The sequence below is a fragment of the Habropoda laboriosa genome, unplaced genomic scaffold (assembly GCF_001263275.1).
Source record: "Habropoda laboriosa isolate 0110345459 unplaced genomic scaffold, ASM126327v1 scaffold409, whole genome shotgun sequence".
In the NCBI taxonomy this organism is placed as follows: Eukaryota; Metazoa; Arthropoda; class Insecta; order Hymenoptera; family Apidae; genus Habropoda; species Habropoda laboriosa.
In genome coordinates, this window is record NW_017100630.1 from 15,834 (window position 1) to 37,128 (window position 21,295).

Below are 21,295 nucleotides of genomic sequence, written 5' to 3' on the forward strand. Positions count from 1 at the left end.
ATCTTTATTATTTCCAAGTGGGTTATAATATTTATGGCACTGTGTTGGCATTCTTAACAAATGTTTTTAGAACGTAGCTGCTGTTTTGATGTTTTTTTTTATTTGCTGTCAGTCATGTAATGCAAAATATATAATGGTGAATAATGTTTGTAAAAAATATAATGAAAGAATATAAGAATTATAACTTCTTCGTCGTTAGAATGTCATATAAAGCTTTTATAATTTTACGAGTTCGTTAGGACTTAAAGGAGAACTGAATATGTACTTTGTGGTTTTTTCGAATTATGATAGACATTGGGAGATATTTGGAGGTCGACTGACTTAATGCATTATGCAATCCTTCAGACTAATCATGCAACCACGTGATCATTCCTTGCTGCAAAATTTCAGTCGTTTTATGTCATATATTTTTAAGAATCTCATTATCACATTATTTTGTTAAGAAACGCAGATACTATTCCGACTGACACCGGTAGACGATCGAGATGAAACTTGGCGGGTGTTATGAGAGGTGTGAAAGGACTCCAAATATAAAATCTTAGCTTCGGGAATTCATACGTTCTACTCATTGACTATTTAAAATATTATATTTTTACTAAATTGTTCGTGTGTAATTATTACAAGAAAAAAAGTTGTACTTCAGAAACCGTGCATACAGGGTGCCCTATCGTTACACTGCTAACCTCAAATATCTCAGTCATTTCAAGTACTAAGCGGAAACATTACTTACAAGAGTTGTATGATTGAAATCTACAAGTCAATTGTTTTTTTATTGGAATGTCCAATTTGTTATAGTCAAATTCTGAGTGTAAAAGTATTACGGTACACTTAACCTAAAACTCATCGTTCCTGAGATATTCGACTTTGTCTATTTTATCATTTTCTTTACGAAACTTGGTCAAAGCTGCACTACATCGAATGTAAACAAACAGTAGATAGTAAGTATCGCGAAATGGCGTTCTTAAACTTTCGACATATCTCAGTATTAATAAGTTTCTCATTCGGTAATCGTAAAGTTGGCAATGTAAAATTTTTATTTCAATAATAATTAAATATGCCCCTTATTTATGGACAAAGTAGGAAAAATTGAATTAAAGTAAATTAGAGCACGAGCTTCGTACGTTGAAAGATCTCCGAAGCGCACATGTCCTTCATATCGGATGTTTGAAAAATGTGTCTGAAAATGAGAAACCGGAAGTCTCGTATGAACAGTTGTAAAAATTCTGCGAAATTAATGTTTTTGCAATTGTGAATCATGGCCTTCGGATTAGTATACGCCATATTGAACATCAGTTCGGGATTCTTGTATCACGAATTCTTGCTCGTCGCAAAAGTTATGTTGCATGGATTTTGTGAACCGTTAGATTTTGCGTATATGTTCAAGAACAGTTGCAAATTGATTTAAACTTCTTCTTCTCTTTGATATTATTCGTAAGGCTACGATAAGACTACTTTTGCTGAACCTGGAAGTGATAATTTACATAATTGCACTATTAATTAGCGGAGAATCCTCACTGGCTGCGACAAATTGAACACTAAAGAATATCTCAGGAACGGTGAGTTTAAGGATAAATGTACTTTGGTACTTGTGTACTTAGAATTCGCTGTTCTATTGAATTTCACTGAATTGACCGGTAAAGAAACTATTACTATTATGTTATGTCATTCTTGCAACCATGCAACTTTGAAAGTAATGTTCGTGCTTATTACTTGAAATAATTGAAATATTTCAGGTAGACAGAGTTTTAATGAGGCTCTCCTTATACAAGGTGATGCGCTACAAATGTAACCTTCTTCGTATCTTTTTTTAAATTGATGGTATAAAAAGTACGTTAGCGGGAAAAGATGGTTACAAAGGGCAAATACGAATAACACTTTTTTTTAAAAGCAATACCACGTTCTTTTTTCACGTAGTAATAATTGAGAATGAGACGAATATAACAATCTTAGGTACATCGATATTGTTTCTCTAATTATCGAAATATGAAGACTTGAAGTTTCAATTACAATATATTTGTTATTCATTGTTTGCTCACAGTCGAAAGCGAAAGGGTACGAAATCATATTGGTCCTAATATTTTTTTCTTATTTATCGACCTTAGAATTTTAATTAGAAAAATAATATTAATACACCTGTTATGTCATTTTAAAAAAAGTCGAGTGACATCATCAGGAAAAGTGGTCACGAGTAAAAAAACTTCTGCTGTGTCATATTTGCCTTTAACCGTCTGTATTCCACTGAAACGAATTTATGTCAACTCAACAAAAGATATGAAGTTGACTGGTTTCTAGTCGATTGTATATAGAGTCTTATGTAAGCTCATTACATTTCGTTGTTTTATTTTCGTGTATTTTTTAATAAATTCATGCAACATATAGATTCGTCCGATTAGACTAATTACGCTCTGTCGTTCTATAAAAAAGAAAAGTATAACGCGTGTTATTTAAAGAAATTCAACTGACCTTCAAATGATCTCAATGTCTTCATTAAATAAATTTACACATTTTAATGTCCCCCTTCATCTCTTTTAAATCACCGAAAAACAAGATTTCCAGTTCAATGTACTTTTCGAAATATAAGCATTTATAGATTAAAATAGGTCACCCGGTATGTGCTGTGAGCTACAACCGATCTTGCCTAGATGGCGCTTAAAAAATCAACCGATGGGGGGGTACTTACGTCGAGAGCAATTTTTCGGTCTCTCGTTTAGGATAAATTATTTCGAATCTGAAAAGCCCAAACTTTGTTCGTTTATCGTTTCTTAAACTTTGTATTATATACGTACGTATATATGCATGCATGTATATAATTTGTTTTCTTAAGTACTATTAATGTTCTATTTTATTTTCTCTAAAATTTGTTAGGAAACAATTGTGTTTATGTATTGCATATGAAAATGTGTTTTACATATTTTATGATTTGTAGTACATTGAAATAAAGCAGATAACGTATTTGTATTCTGAGATCGGTGTTGGAAAAACGTGAACGTATCAGTAAAGCGTGAAATCAGTGACATAAGTGAGTAACGTTTGTCCTGTAGCCGCATCTTTGTTTCTATTAATAAAAGATGCGAGTGGCGTGGACTCAGTTTATCACTTCAATGCATACACTTACGCAAGCTTGAGCTCTTGGAAAAATCAATAACCACCTGCGACGTTTCTGTTTAACATATTGCGTCAGAATTGCTTCTTCTTTCAATTTTAGTTATTATATCGCAGACTGACAAATATTGTTCCCGTGTTTTTTTATTTTGCCTAAATATTTTTCTCCCGCATGTGCTTTCGATAGGTAACGGTCCGCCATATTTGTCACGCTGCTCGTGTAAACTCGTGTAAACTCGTGTAGTGGGTAACCCGCTGCAGTTTCTTTTTATTTACAATGGATATCGCATAAGTGCCGGTTTTAATTAAAGGGTTGAGCGGAACAAGCAGGGTAAATTTTCTCACAAATTTCAACTCCCCACCACTATTTGGCTAATTACAGACCGAAACGTGATTTACTGTTTAAGCTCGATTTCTTCTGTTCTATCACGTGAAAAAATTGTGATACTATAGGTTCGAGATACTATAGGAAATTTTTTCAGATTTTTTGACTGCAAAATAGAATTTTGAAAATATTTAGAAGGTTTAAAAATACCGATTTCATATTGAAGTTATCAGGTGATTATTGTTATGATTTTTAATTTTTTCAAATTTTTCGGAAAGGTGTATCATCGTTAAAAAAATTGAAAATCGGTATTTTTCACTTCTGTATGCAGACGAATGGCCTATTTACACAACCGACATATTTTGTCCACCAAATGAGTATTATACGTAATTCCAAATACTTCTGCATTTATTAAATGAGTCAGTGAATTTAATTTCAAAACGTTTCACCCTTTGATAAGTGTGATTTGCAGTAAAAGTTTTCTACGGTACTATCATTGATTATGAGATTTACTTGTTCAGCATTAAAATCTTTGCCTAAAAATTCGTCCACTTGACATATTGAAAATGTACAAACAAAGTATATTAATTTCGGATCAGGTTATTCTTCGTGAAAAACCAGATCAGATTTTTATTTAATATTTTTCTCTATCTCAATTAACTTTCGAGTTATTCTAGTTAATCCCCTTCAGCCCCTTATCTCGTATGGTGATTTCACCCTCTAAACATGAATATCAACAGTGTGTCTAATATTTTTCGATTCTCTAGCTGTACGCAAAATTTTATCGAAATTGGCGTGTATCAGTTGGGTGATACAGTAAATGTTAATGTTCTTTATAATTTTCTACGATTAACAATACGAAAATTTCTCTTTCGTCCAAGTATATTTTACAGTACAATTCCAGGGCCTTCATACAATACGACAATGCCAAATTAAACAATTATATCGATGTTTTCTTTCTACATTAATATGAAAGAAAAACTTCAAAAGTTTAGTAAAGTAGGATCAAGTCTACCTGATTGTTTTAAAGTTCGAATTTAGTCAAATTGTTAAGAAAACATTTTAATCTCTTTGAACGGTAGATAAACAGTTACTCGATTTTTGTCAACGGAGTATACAGGGTGAGCAAGGAAAAGGGTTCCAAGCTGTTTTTTTTCTAAATCACTGCAGATATCGATTTGATCTTTTTTTTTTTTATATTAAGTGGGATCAGAAGTGCCAATCTTTTAAGGTGCAACAAATTTGGGCAGGTGGACAAAGGGAGCCCCCTAATTTTTCCTGAATCAAATGGCGTCTTAATGTTTGTTATTCGAATAGCCCTTATCGAACTTAATAACATTTACTTGAAACATTTTTTTTTTATTTTGCATAGTTAAAAAGTTACGACGAAGAATACTTTTCTCAGAAAATAAACGAAATAAAGATATTCCGGGTTAAGAATAATTTCATCAAATGTTCAGAATGGTGTCATTGGACTTGTGAACATTTATTAAGTCTTTCTTTTTTGTATCTGTGATAGGTGCGAACGAAGAGTATGTATTTGCAATTGAAGTAAAGAGACCGGGCGGATGTTTAATTTTAAGTATTGGATTTCGAGTAGAGTGTGCAGCAAGACAGTTTGTAAGAATGGGCTGTCGGGTTTGAGACGGTATTGTTTCTGTGTGTGATCATAAAATTTAATAAAATGATTCTTAATCAAAGATACGTCTATATTTATATCTTTCGACGTTTTCCTGAAGTTTCTCTTGAGAAAAGTATTCTTCGCCATTACTTTTTAATTATGCAGAATAAAAAAAAAATGTTTCAAGTAAATGTTATTAAGTTTGATAAGGGCTATTCGAATAACAAACATTAAGACGCCATTTGATTTAGGAAAAATTAGGGGGCTCCCTTTGTCCACCTGCCCAAATTTGTTGCACCTTAAAAGATTGGCACTTCTGATCCCACTTAATATAAAAAAAAAAAAGATCAAATCGATATCTGCAGTGATTTAGAAAAAAAACAGCTTGTAACCCTTTTCCTGGCTCATCCTGTATAATAAAAGGTGTAATAATAGATTCAATAGTAAAATCATTCCAATAGAATAGTTGTATCTAAGCTAAAAGAAAAAGATATTTTTCTGTAACAGTGTTTCGGAAAGTGTTTGCCAAATTCTTAAATTTTTACATTGTAATCATATTATTTTATTTAATTGTTAATATTGTTAACTGCTTGGAGTGAATGACCTTTTGAACTAAATAAAGTTGTTTGAAAAGAGTAAATGATACACTAACATAATTCCATTGATAGAAAGTAAAATATTTCCAATAACAAAATAAAGTTTCTTATAAAGGTAGGTGTCTTTTGTGTATCGATACAATCTTTTCAGGGTAAATGAGAGCAAAGAGTATGTTATTGAAATGACTTTGAATAACATTTATTTATAGTGTACATACTATGATACTATAATAATGACAATTTATTGAGAATATATAAGAATACATATCACATACTTACATGTGTATGTCAAGTAGTTTGGTGATATACCTTGTAAATATATCTTTGAGATCTATAGCAGAAGATTAGTACAGTTAGTGCAAAACTCAGCTTAAAGTGTGGGGAAAAATGAATACAAGCAAACCTTAGTAAGAACGGCTCTGTATATTGGAAATTCATGTATTCCTGTATGAAAAAAGCAAAATTTGAATTGAGCTCTGTAGAAAAGAACTGAAAAACTTGTCGACCAATAGTTTTAGACTGTATACTGTTATTTCAGAATCGTATAAGAAAAAAGTATATTTATTGAACTTAAGCTTAATCAAACAGAAATTCGTGAGTTAGCTATGACTGCAGTTAACCTGAAATTGTTATATAACCCCTTTATTACAAGAAAGTCAATTCAATAACTTGAAGTTTTCAGTACAACTGTGATTAATATCACAAAATTTGTTTATATGCATTCACTTTCCCGTACATTTTTGTGCCCATATTTGTCTAAACAGCCTTAGTCCAAGTTATGATTTTCCTTTATTGATCTTGAACAAAAATCGTTTCGTACGAATAAGTAATATACCTAACCTCAAAAACTCTTCATAACCGATGCAGAACGGCAAACATATTTTGAAGCATCTTTATGCTTTCAGCATATAAAATTCAGTATTGTTGTAACGAGTTCTAAATTATGGATAAATTGAGAAAGCTTTGTGTGTAGATTTTATAAAATTATTAGGAAAAGCAGTTATTATTGTAGAAATGAAAGCAAAGAAAATGGTAAGGTGTGAAATGTGGCAAAGTAAAAGAAATAGTAACAAAATAGCAGTACAGAGGGAAGGTCCTGGAGAAAAATAGCAATAATTCATAAATACAGCTAACGAATCAGCTATTTCCCCTGATCCTCCCTGGGTTCCTGGCCGATCCTGGCGGAGGAAGAAAGAACCAGTGCTAATACGCTCCTGGAATCGGAAGGATCTTCCGACCAGGAGCAACAGGATCCCCAAGAGGATGATCCTTATGAGTACGATGAAGACATCAGACCCTCGAACGAGGATTCACCGAAAAGAGAGGGTTACCTGGATGGAAATTATCCCAGCTCCTCTGCAATACCTGCACGTTGCTGGGGATGTACCGGCTGCACTGGACTGCATACACCGATTTTCCTATTGGCATCCTCTCCGACGGAGCCATCTTGTACCTGCGTTTCCTGTCAGTAATTCTCAAATTGCCCAGGGCAATTGAAATCGCTTGAGCTTCTTTTTCTTTTCAGTTATTTTTATATTTTATATCCTAACTTCTCGTAAGTTGTCGTAAACTTAAATATATTGCTGAAAATAGTTCAAGATTTATACTGGGCAATTGTAGGGAGTAAAGCGAACATCTAAAATGTCTCGAATGAAAGCATTTATATGATATTTTTATTATACAAAATATTTCACTTAATTTTATCACCTGAGATATCTCAGTTATAATGAAAATTTTATAAAAATGTCCCCCGCAGAAGTTGTGTAGTTTTGTTAGGCGGAGGTATAGTAACAATAGTTTTATTCTGTTGGGAGGAGTTAACCCACGGAAGGCGGACGCCGGGTCAATTTTGACCCGTGAGAAATTTTTTCTGCTACGTTCTTCAGAACTAATTTTTATAATAAAATTTTGTTATTTTTATTTATTAGCTATTTCTGGTCAATAACGGGTGCTAGTACACGTAATAAGTTTAAAATATAAAGAACATTATAGATATTATAAATAAACATATACAAGAACAAAAAGAAAAGAACATATTCTTAGGTTTGAAATGAAAGATATTTATTCTTATAACTGTAAGGCGATTTTCACTCTTTCGATGTGGACGATTGTCGATTAAAAATAGTACGTGTCAAATATTTTTTTAGTAGATACTACCGTATACCAAAGTTTCATCAATATCGGTGATTATCACTTTGGTATGTTCCCTTGTTAATGTTGCAGGTCGTTGAGTTCGTCTTTGATATAGCGTTTGGTATAAAAAAAAAACAAAGTTGACCTTCTTATCTCTTTAACCGTTACCAATAGAATAAAACTATCATTCCCCCACAGAACTGTGAAACTTTTCTATGAAACATTTTTATGAAATTTTAATCATGGCAGAGATATTTCAAGTAATAAAGTTAAGTGAAACACACTGGTTATTTGTATCCTGTATGGCAGGGCTGCTCAGGCAGACACTGACGACATGATTACAGACGAGCAAGAGCGTTCGCCGTTGCTCGCGAGCATTGCTACGAGCGAAATGACGTCACAGTCGAGAATGGAGTGGGGAGTAACGGTAGTGGGGTGGGAGTGTAGGCTCGTAAGTAGGAATGCGTTGGTACGTTCGTGAGGTGTTTTGTACCATTGGGTATAGTCCGGACCACGATATAGCGTGGCCGTAAACTAAACCCTCGAAATGCGACACTTAGGGTCGTACACTGTATATCGTCTTTGCGGTTTACCATTTGGAATATTTACTAATTCAAATATTTGATTATTTACTAATAATTACTATTTAGAATATTAGGAGTTTCTTCCTATATTTCTACAGCCAATGGATTGTGTAAGAGAACATTGACACTGGGCTAAAAATATCTTCATACGGTCCTGCCCGAGGTTTCAGATCCTTGAATGCCCTAATTTTTGTCAATTTGTGTGTTCAGACACTCGAAACATGTTTGGCTCCCGATGGCTTTTACGACCATGCTATATCGTGGCTCGAACGATAGATTCTTCAGCTCGTACGACCACTACTGCTTTTTCAGGCCAAACGATCACTACTACTTTGATATAGTGCCCCACCACAGGATCGTTGCTCGAGTCAGCGTGGCTTACTGCTCGAATAATAGCTCCGTGCTCGAGTTTGCCTGACCATTTCACATAGAGCAACTTCGAAATTAACTCTGCTGTACGGTATTCAGAATCTAGTGAATTGATTTTCTACGTCTGCATCAATTTTTTGATAAGTTTTTTTATACACTTCGAGGTCCTTCGGGTACAATATGTTGTACGTAAATGTGGACGTTAATGTTTAGGATAAGCATTGAACACTAACAAAAGTAAAGTTAAGTACAAGGATTGTTGTATGCAGTATATTTCATTTATTACTTACGATGTTGTAGATTAGGTTAAGTATTGCAAAATAATTTGTTGAATTCGCGTTTGCCTTCGCATTGTGTTATATTGATGAAATTTTTACCGATATTTCGCGAGTTTTATACACAGTGTCTTAAATTTCTTCGGCAAACTGTAGCAGTAAATTCTACGAGTAAAAATAAGAAAAGAAAGAATAGTTTGTAAACTTAGCGCCATGAATGTTTTATGAAAATGTCGTAACAAATGTATGAGGTGATGACGAAATTCGTAATCGTACAGGACAATGAACAAATTAGTCATTATTTCATGTACTTATCGCAACTTTTTATTAAAACATTAATGACTCGATGCTTATACAATATATTGTTATTTCATCTTTACTCGTTGAATACGTTCATAATTTGGCGGAGAACACATAAGACACCTTTTTGTCATTGTAATCTTCGGAACTTTCAATAAAATTATATGTAGGGTAAACCGTCTAACGTGATCACCTTAGATTATTCTGTTGCTAGTGGACTCGATCGAAATTTTTTTTATGTCGTATAATATCGTTCAAAGAGGCCTTTAAGATGATTATAGTACATTTTTCCGAAATTTTCAAGGTTACCTTCAGTTTTTTTTTTTTTTTTTTTTTTTTTTTTTTTTTTTATATGTAGGGTAAACCGTCTAAAGTGATCACCTTAGATTATTCTGTTGCTAGTGGACTCGATCGAAATTTTTTTTATGTCGTATAATATCGTTCAAAGAGGCCTTTAAGATGATTATAGTACATTTTTCCGAAATTTTCAAGGTTACCTTCAGTTTTTTTTTTTTTTTTTTTTGTGTACAACCGTACAGTCTTTTTCGGCAGTGAGTTATAGGGCATTGAGAAGAATTCAACGAGTATAATAAAAAATAATTTTTTTGTCTGAAGAAATGATACGGCGAAGAAAGATGTACAGAAAAAAGTGATTTTATGACGCTGGATATCATGGGATGTCTCTAATTTTAAGTTTTGGTATACTTGCACATGCACCGCCAATTCGTCTCTTCGTGTCTTCGAGAGTCGTTGGTGCTGTTTGAGATACAAAATTTTTTAAATATCCCAATAAAAAATGGTCTAACGGTGTTGAATCCTGTGATCTCTCAGGCTAAATTATTGGTACATCATATCCAATCTATCGGTTTGGAAACACATTTATTATTTAGCTGTCTTCTTGCTACTGATGTGTAATGTGGTGGAACACCATCGTACTGTAACCACCCATCTAAACGCACGTGCAAACTTACCTTTCTTCAAAAGAATTGAGAAGTCATTTTGAACATAACCTACAAACGGAGTGAATAACAGGACAGAAAACAGCATCCTTGTCCGTTTCAGTAGTTTTCTCTTTTGAAACTTTGAATCGATTCAAGGTCACTTCAGAGTAGTATTTCGAACTCGGCTTTTTATGCTCTTTCATTAAGTTGGAACAAAAATAGAACGTTCTATTAAAGAAATACAAAGCAACATTGAACGGAAAAGATTTGCTTTACATTATCTTCATTTTCTACATAAGAAGCGATAAAGAGGACGTTCTTACATTTTTTTCATATCAACTACCGTTTAGTATTTCTAGACACCCTATACAGTGTGTACCACGCAACATAAGAAATTTCCAAAAAATTGTTTTTGCGATAAAAAGTCAAGGTCGCCTTGGTATTAAATCGGGGGACCGAGGTAGCTAATGAATTGGTCCAAACATTTTTCCTGTTAAAGGTGACCATTTTGAATGTGTAATTTGATTGACGTAAAATACTTTTCCATAGTAATGTTTCTGTTGATCGAACCTAAATTTCTGAATTCAAGGTCATCTCAGGGTCATAGTATTGTAGGACGTTGAATTTTTCTTGACGTCAGCAATAACTACGGGAAATCAAAAATATACGGTGTCATTTAAAAGAGCGAAGGTGACTGAAAACACAATATTTTGGAAATTGCTTATGTTGCAATTTGTACCTGATTGGAAGCTGATTAACTTGTATTGGAAACATTTTTTGGCGGATTATCGGAAAATCGTGGCCAAGTTATGTGGTACACCCTTTCGGCGCGAAAGGGTTAAGCGATATAAATGCGTGACCTATTTGCGTGTTTTATCCACGTTTCACTTTTCCTATTTGTTCTTCCGCCGTTTGCACTTAACCTTGCGTACGTCTACCCTACAATGAAAGGGTGGAAGAGGAATGTCATTTTGCTGAAGAGTGGAATACTAAAACTTTCAGAGATTCCTCCTAACTTTAGACTGTGTTCCATACCTTGCGTTATTCCGTAACTTTTCTTTAACCCGTACAGAACGAGGACGGGAAACTGTCTTCAAACGGCTTATCTACTTTGGCAAATCACTATCACTTCAAAAATGGAGATATAGATTCATAATCTATTGAAGACATATAGAAGATTCTATTAAAAACCAGTAATTGTTTCACACTTGGCTAATGAACGCCTGTGGCATAGCAGAGCTGTGTTCGTCCCACATAAGTTAAAAAAGACTGATACATTCGATTCTAGAGTGTCCGAGAATATTGTTATACTAAATCTATAACGAGATGATTAATTTTATACTATTTACAGTATTCCTTGTAACATTCTGTAATTGATGTTATTATTCGTAAGGCGTAAGGTGCATATTTTTATATCTTTCGTTAAGATTATAAAACCAAATATATAATCAACTTTCTGCTACCTAATAAATTCGAAACATCCAGGAAAAACTATTTTTCTTTACAAATTCGAGTATGTAGGTGTCTTGTGTAATTTTTTTTATGAATGTTGCTCAAAGTTTGTATATCATGAGTTTATATTCAAAACAATAATTTGAAGGAGCCATTTTTTAGGAATCTTTCATTTTTCGTCACGGAAGTACTGTAATACTTCCTCGTAACAATCCTAATTATACCTACCATTGTATACAATACTTACCTGTCGATACGAATGATTTTTGAGTTTTGTTGTTTACCTTCTAAAATTTTTTTATCACATGCAACGCTAATTTTCACAAATTTATATTTATGCACGCTGTTTAGAGTTTGTTCAAATTGAAGCACTGTACTGTAGAAAAAAAAGTGATTGCTTCTTTTAGAATTAGCAGAACACCTTAAGAATGTTCAGTTGTATGAAGCAGAATTGAGTACTCTTGTATATTTATATATGTTTCCTCCTTTTAAAAATATTCAGTAGATTGTTTTTATCTCTGCCTGTCTATCATGAAATAATCGATAGAAAACGATATAAAAATCTATTACTAATTGATTCAATTGTACAGAAGTTGAGGTAAGATTTAGTTTTCAATTTGCTGTATGTTCGGTACTAACAAGTTTAATAAAATGATGTTACTATTGTTTTTAAATGAAAGTTCGTATAGACGCTGCACAAATACACTTTTACAATATGGTTATAAAAATATTAAGAAAATTTTATGAAACTTTTAATAAAAATTTAATCCCCTTACCATATTGTTAAGATTCTATGTTACGATTTTTCAGCGCGACAAACAATTTGTCTACTTTTTTAAATTCTATATGACTATAACATACAATTTTAACAAAAGTATTAACACGGGCCAGACTTTCGTCTAAAGTCTTGTGTAAATCTGAAGATACGATGGTTTATTTAATCCTTTTGGAAAATGTTACTTTCAAATCCGAAGTTTACATACATTATAAACTATCAACATTAAGTAATCATTGTTCTCATCGAAACAATAGTATTGATACATTCAGAAAATATATATTTCTATCAAATTCTGAAGTAAATACAATATTGACGCGATTTTACATATTTTGGGAAGATACAATCATTTCTTCAGAAAAAGCAACACAAGTGAAATACTTAATACCGTGTAGAAATGTACTTTGTAATTGTCGCAAAGTGTAACGGAGAAAAAGCTTTTGCTTAGTAATAGTAATCGTGTTTACACAATTTTCCACTCTTTCTCGGAACGAAGGTTGGGTCGTCATAATTATTATACTGTACGATATGTGCAAACTCTAGCAAAATGGGTGGTTGTTATGATCCGGTGTCGATTACACAGTCCGAGTACTGCGAGCTAGTTGCACTTCAGCCGATTGGTTTAACTTCTCTAGAGTATAATGTTCAATGTTATAGGCAGTGCTGCTCTTAAGTCAATTGATTTGTTACCTTTCCGAATATCGAATTTCTCATCGTTTTATCTTAAGATGCAGTAGATGGGTGTTGACCTAATCAGCGACTGTCTCATCCTCTTGGATAGTTCTCTTAGGTTCACGAGCACTTCATCTACCAAGATAGCTCAGAGGTTAACGACATGGAAATGCAGTTCAATGGGGAGAGCAGGCCCAAAGGGCAGCGGCCCCCCGGTGTTCCGGTTTTATGACACGTCTATTGCTATTATGGCGGGGTTAGTTATGGAAAGAGGAAAGAGAGAGAGGATATGCGAAAAGGGAAAGATTATGCGTTTCGTCCAGGGCCTCTTAGTGCACTCATCAAGTAAGACAACCTAGGAAGACCCGTGCCTTAGTTAGAATTTTTTTTTATGATTTTCACATGTGTGGGGATTGTGCAGTGCCCGGGGCAGTTGGATGCCTTATTATCCGCTTGTTACCCGAAAAATCTTAGTGGGTTCTTGATAATTGGATTATTATATTCATGAGTCTTGCAGGATAAAACTTTTAAAAACCTGTTAACATGATGTTTTTATTAGATGGATTTAGGGAGTCTAGGGATGTAGCGTTTTGATTTTCTTTGGTACGTCATTATTTCCTATGTTACTAACTAGTGGGCTGCTATGTGAGTGGTTGAAAAGTGTTTCGGGCGAGAGCTCTGATGTGTGTGAGTAGGTCAGGAATGTTAGTTTCTAACGTGAAGCTTGTGGGACCGGGTAATCTCTTGGTGCATTGAGGATTATGCATAATAGAGGAATCTGTTTTGTGTTTCTTTGAGCTTTGAGAATAGGTGTGATTTTGCTGCTGGGTTTCATGCTTGAGGAACTGTTAGATTCGGTTTGGAAGTTGTATATATACAAACGGGAGACTTTAACGAGGACTAGTGAGAATGGTCAAGGGCCCGTCCCTCTGGTGGTAGAGCGTAGAAAGTACTACCACACTATTGAACATGTAGGAGCAAGTATATACCTGGCAAAACTCATGGCCTGCAGAAGTGTAGAGTTACCGAGGTCCATAAAGTAATTTCTAAGCATTGACTTCTGGCTTGAATGATCGATTGGAACACAAAAATCTTAACCAAGACCTCAAAAATAACATTGTCAAGCGTCCGTGTTATAAACCCTATTGGCTTAACAAATCGAAAAAATGTGTAAACAGGAAAATATTTATTTATTTATTTACGGATATAAACCCATTATAACAGAATATATATTCCAAATCGAAGAGGAAAAAATGATAACGTACAGGGTGTTTCTTGTAAACTGGGTACGCTGGAATATCTCATAAATTGGCTTATATTACAAAATCATAAGTGTACCAATAATTTTTTTTCGATGAAAACAGCCCTAAATATACATTTCTTATTATTCGTCGTTATATTTCACAAAAAAATCAACTAAAAAATTGCATTCTTTTCTGATTTACACTGGATTCTATAGGAAAATCTGGTCTGTACCATTACTTTTGCTCATCCGTGTACTATGTTGTATAATCACTACAGTTGCTGTTAAATGTTTATTATACTTCTACAACTGTAAGCTTATTCACTTTCTACAGTAAACAAAAAATAAAAGTCTGATATAAAAATGACTGATTTATAAAATTGTAAATTGTCTTTTATAAATAAAAATGAAGAGTATGTAACAATTATAATGTAATTGTAATTATAGTAAATTATATCTTTATAACATTTATTTGCACCTTCCCTGAAGATTGTTTAATTTACCGTTGACATTGTTTTTGTTATTACATGCTACATACACGTCGTGTATAGGCATGTACCAACATGTGTAATATGGAACGATTATATTTTTACTTAAGAAGCAGTTTAACCTTTTCGGTACCATCGTCGATTTAAATTGATAGCCGTCAAATGCACATGTACAACTGTGGATTTTAACACGTTCGCTGCCACCCGAAAAATCATAACGGGCATGGTGTGTGTCACCGATTCGTATTCTCAGCCAGGCACGCAACACACGCTGTCTCAGCGTTCAACGGAGGATTCGTGGTGGTAGTCCGTCCATCACTCAGGGGCGACATCGACTTTTGATGTCGCGGGCGGTGACCGATCGACACGCCGTCGACGCTGGCACACAGGGCAAGATATTCTGTGTCGAGGGTGGCTGTGAACGTGTTAATCCATGTGCTTTTCGTGTTTAGTTGTTACCGTATTAACCCTCCATAGGTAAATATATTTTTTCACACTCCGTAGGTAAACTGGGTAGTTTGTGTCCAAGTATAACTTTTTTTACTGTTTTAAGCTATTCAAATAACTGAAAAAATTCTGGTTTACTTATCGAAGTCTCTACTGTATTATACAATTGTTCGTTAAGTCAAATGTTTAAAACTTTTTTCAGTAAAAATAAAAATTCGTTTCGAAGAAATACGGGTGTGAAATTTCACTTGGGTCGTCAAAGACCCAGATTGCCTATGGAGGATCAAACATTTAGAAGCATAAAAAAAAAAATACCGTATTTTAACGACTAGAAGCTAAAAACTTTTGAAGACTAACTGATTAAAATACATAGTTGTAATAAGTTTACTACAACATTCAAATAAATATTGGTTATTAAAAATCTTGTGGGCTGACGAAAATTTTTTGTTATATCCCCAAAAGAAGTAAGTTTGGTAGAAAATGTTTTTCACTGTACATGATATTTCTTATTTATTCCGGTTCTACTTCCAGTATAAATACAAATTATAAGTACTATGTAAATCAAGGAACATCGTGTTAATTAATAATTAGTGATGGCACAATTTCTGATAGTACTTACGCGTCTCGTTCTTCTCGGCCATAGAGTAGCACCACGCGGCAAATACTCGCTGTACCGAAAGGGTTAAGGAACCGAGCAATATGATACCGTCTTCGATATATTACATATTAATTGTATTATTCGATCATTATACACGTTCTATTGACCACGTAAAAATACGACATTCTTAAGTTACCTGTTATCTAATTATTACATAAATAGAGTAATCTCGCTTTCTAAAAGGAAATATTCCATCTGTTCTGTACAAAGTGTGAAAAAAATACAAAAATAAAATGTGAAATGAAGCTTGTAAAATATATGATTTTGTTTTTACATAATTAACAAACACTTAGCCGGTAATTTATGAATTCTATTATTTTCATATAATTATTATGATATGTGTTAATTTTTATGATTGATGATACTTTTATACAGTCTTCGTGTATTTTATTAAATGATTAAAAATACTGTAACCACCTTTATACTGTCTAAGTTAAAATTAAAATGAGATCTACAAGGTGTGATAATGAAGTTTCGAGAATAATTCATTTAAAAATTTTATTTTGAAAATTAAACAGATGCGAGGCCATCGCCTTCAAACTAGTCCCCTTGAGACTGCACACACCCTTTCCGGTGTCGGGTCCATTAATCGTAGCATTTCTGGTATCTGTTTCAATATTCGCGTTCCATTATCTTTGTATTTCAGAAACTGACTGAAAATACGTTCCGTTCATGACTCCAGTCATTCATGGAAATAAAACGAAATCAGCATTGGGGGGCTGCTCCAACGTTCTCGTCGATTTAAAATTTTAAAATCCTTTCACTAGAATGACTGTGAACGTGCGTGGGAACATTGGCGTGATGCAAAATTCATGACCAAGCAATTTTAGGTCGAAACTGTATGACTGGCTTGTGAAGCTAGAATTAATGTAACACTTTCCCAAATAATGTTTACTTTTTCAACTATCATTCTTGTGGTTAACCACCTATCGCTTTCTGCAAGATCACGTGCACAAGCAGTGTTCTCGTCCCTGTCATGTCGAAAAAGGACACTCTGACGGATTCACATCGCGTTCTTTCGACGTAGTATCATTTCCATCAATTCTGGTCAACTTTTCTCTTTGCGGTCCTACATCGAGCTGGCCTCAGACATCGTACAATGATAAATTATGAATCATAATCGATAGTAAATAATTCTTTTTACATTAATAATAGACGCTGAAACATGAAAATAAAGGCAGATTACACGATACCGTCTAAAAGTAGCCAAATGCCCAGCTGGAACGAAACAACGAAAGTAATGAAAAGCTGAATAAAAGCTGAAACGCAAAGGGTTAAGTCTTCTTTGATGATTCGCCACTTTTTACCAAACATTTTATCACAACTGTTTGCTCCAAATTGCATTCCATTTTTTCATGCAACATGGAACTCGAACACGTCTTTACACGAGCCAACTTGCACTGTGATTGAAGCCATTGACAATGTTTACCTTTCGCATGTTGTTGGGGAGGGCTAACATAGTGAGGAGATGTTTACATTGTTGTTACTTTGATCGAAACGAAATTATTCTCGAAACTTTACTGCCACATTAGGTATATGTTATTTTTCTGTAATCAGTGGAGCTACATAAACATTATCGTTCGAACGTGAAGCGAAAAAAGATGTACAGTTTGTTAATCTATGTACTTGTAAGACAATCGATTACATCTACTTTGGTAATTGAATCGATTCGTTATACAGGGTGGGCCACGTAAAACAGGCTATCTAATTATCTTCTTTAGTTATGGTGGTACGAGAAAATTTTTACACGCAACTTTAGGGGGTTCACCACCCTGATGGTGTCTAAAAGAAAAGGAAAAGTTTGAGAATTTTTTTCATAGTTAAGTACTAAATAAACAGTTTCAATCTTTGCAGAGAATTTTTGAAAAGTAAACGTGTTGGAAAATGGAGGCGTTATTGCGAAACTTCTTCTGCTAGAACATCAATTGCTGGCCGTCATCATCGGCAAGGATTAGAACGTCTGCAATAAAAGAATTTTTTAGAAACGTTCAAAGTTGATTTTTTTTTTGAAAGAGTGATTGTTCATTTTTATACATTTTTATTTATAAATGAAAAAGGGTTTTTTATTCCAGACGTTTCAATCCTTGCCGACAGTGGCGGCCAGCAATCGATGTTCTAGCAGAAGAGATTTTGCAATTAGCAAATTACTCCTCAATTTTGTAACATTTTCACTTTTCAAAAATTGGAGAAAGAAGCTGAAAGGTACATTTATATCCTCTGAAAAGATTGAAACTGTTTATTTAGTTGTTACCTATGAAAAAAATTCCCAAACTTCACCTATTTCTACATGCCCTCTAGGTGGTGCACCCCCTTAAATGATTTCAAAGAGTTAATTAGATAGAAGAAACATTTTTGATAAATTTTTCTGTTTTGCGCAGTCACCTGAGTTTTTTACGTGAATGTGTATATTTTTTTCTACTGCATGCTGTAGTTATATAATATGGCCATAAGGTGACTTTGGACTCTGAAATTTTAAATCAAATGTGAAACTTCCTTCCATTTTTTCCATCAAACGAAATTTTTTTCCATAATATCCACCCTTTGAAATCCATAGCTATGGTACCACCATAGCTAGAGAAAATAATTAGGTGGCCTGTTCCACGTGAACCACCCTGTATATTCTTTCGTGTGAAAAGTTAACACAAACCAATTATAGCTTTCCAGATGAATTGGAGTGTCTTTCGAAAATGTTTGGAAAAGAGTTGTTCGTTTTAAAGGAAGAAATATTGCGACTAATAGATCCTTCGTCACAAAATAAAAATCTTCAGAATTTCATCGCTATCGATCTATTTGTTAAACGGTGCTAGATATTTTCATGAAGGCATGCTTCATTATGTAAATAATTTTCATTCGTAGCATAATGATATTAAGGCCTACAATTGTATAAAGTGAGAAAAATAACTTTCTACAGAGTTAGAATAACTAAATGGAATAACTTTAACGTGTTGATGCACTGTTTTATTCAACGAATAAGACTATATGTCAGATTATGTGTACCTAGAAGAAATGTATGAGAGGAAATCACTTCAATGAAAAATTAAGTAGTATAACGTAAGTAACTAGGGTGTTGTTTCGGTGAAAGAGAATTAGAAATTGTGTGTTAATAGAAAAATAACGAAAAGGTTAATAATTTTTGGATAAAAAAATGTTTAATTGTAAATAAGTTAATGTGCTTGAATTGCTTAGAAATATAGAAAGAAGGTAATAGAAAAAAGAAAAGGTTGTGTAATGTAGGAAAGTTTATTTTTCTTGACTATTTTAATTTCCGAATTAATCAGTAATACGCCTTGCAAGCTGATTTTATTTATTCTAACTGTTGTCTTGCACTTTTAGTTTCATTTTGAATAGTTCTACCACTTTATGTCTATTCAAACTTATCGTTCCAACTTGACTATCACGTATTTTCTGAAATTAAATCGTGCCATCTAATCTCGATAAGAAGTTATATCGTTACCAAATAGAAAACGAAACGTAGAAATCAGGCGGACAAGCCGATTGTGAAATTAGCCCATCATTTTCTGGCGCTACCGAATATGCATAATATGTAGAGCACCAATTGATTTATGTTTCTTTGAGGAAGGTTAAAAAATATTGTGCACTAAGAAAATCCAACAACGCCACAACGATGAAACTTTCGTTTTTAACTTTATCTTATCTCCTTTTTTATTTTTAAGTAGAAAAATAAAAAAGTTAAATGCAAATCTAAAGCTTTATGCATTGAGATTTTCTTCGTTAAATGCGATAAGTGATGTCACTTCTTCTTGCTAGCACAATTATGCTCTTTTTCCACATTTTCCATAACTTTTCACAAAGTCACGAGAGTTCTTTTGAAATGTGTCGGGGACTTTTGTGCCACCCTGTATAACGGGCGGAACGTGTTACACAGAAGTCTACTGTATCTTTCATTCGTTTATATTTTCCAATACACATGAATATCTGATCAAGAAGCTGAGCTCAATAAACGGTATTAACATTTCGTGTAACATATAAAAAATGAAATTATATACTACCAGTATAATTTGTCGTTTATGTTCTCTTATTGATAAATAAACTTTAAGTTGATATTAAAGTACATATATACATATGTTAATTCATAAGTTTAAGCTATAAGAATCAATTTGAAAACCATATGAAATTACGCGTAATTAATTTTTATCATACTTCACGTATACGTAAGTTCTCATTCTTGTATACTCCCTCTATACTAGGCTTCAGATGAATGTTTCTGTTAACCCCTAGCTGGGGTTAATGTTTCACGCCTGTCAGAAAAGTACTCCGACTCCGCGTAGGGTGGGCGTAAAGTTCACTAAAAAGTATCTACGTTTTCCACAACAATATATTCCACTCAGAATCTGTGTCTACGTTAATCGGACGTCGCTTGCAAAGGTGTACGTTGAAAGGTCTCGGTAAGAGTGAGGACGCGTCGGCCTGCCGATCCTTGTCCCACCCCTACGCGAACAGGCCCAGGGAGAGACCCAAAGGGGCGGAGTTACCCCCACCGAGCGCGCTGGGCCTGGCTTCAAGATGCTCGCCTCACCGTCTTCGGGACGGATTTTCTCACACGCCCGTGTCTTACATGTGCACAGCTAATCGTTCAATAGGTGTAATTTTTGTGCTGCGTTACCCTTATTGTTATGACTAAAAAGATAGTACAGTACAGCGTTACAAATTATGGGAAATAATTAAAAAAAAAAACTAAATGAATCTTGTTTCACACATCAAGTTGAGAAAAATGTGAGCGTGATGAAGGGGTTGAGGCGCGCACTTTAGGAAACACACCAATGATAGATATAAATTTTGACTAAAAGAATATGTTGGAATAAAATTGTAGGTTAGCGTCAGTTATCTTATTCGAAGACGCACGTGTCAGAGACGACGCATTTAGCGGCACAGGCTTCTTGGAAAAGAACATTGTATCGCCAACGAGCGGGAACCTTAGAATCTGTCATTGGGAGACAGGCTCGGCGGCGGCGTAGAAACCAGTGGCAAAGGACCCGACGTCCTGTTGCCGAACACAAAGAGGACGCGTGCACGGCACCGGTGGCCCGACGTCACCGATGCTTCGTAGCGCGTATAGAGAGATAAGGATTCGGAACAAAGGATCTCGCCACGAAGTGGTCAGAGGCTTTTTGGGACTCTCCGGGAAGAGGACTGTGTCAAAAAGGCACGGCAAGTTACCCGAGAACCTTCGGCGAGAAAAGAATTCTAACATGACGCAGGCAAATTATAGAAGAACCCGAAGAACGCCTAAAAATTACAGTGAAAAAGTCTCAAATGTATAAAATTATGTATTTCTAAAAAATTTGAACTTCCC

General features: G+C 34.2%; 1 protein-coding gene across 1 annotated transcript in view; it reads left to right on the plus strand.

The window, feature by feature from the left end:
• The window catches only part of LOC108576774 (trafficking kinesin-binding protein milt), a 34,125-nt gene that overhangs the window by 7,093 nt on the left and 5,737 nt on the right, over positions 1 to 21,295 (plus strand). The window lies entirely within an intron of this gene.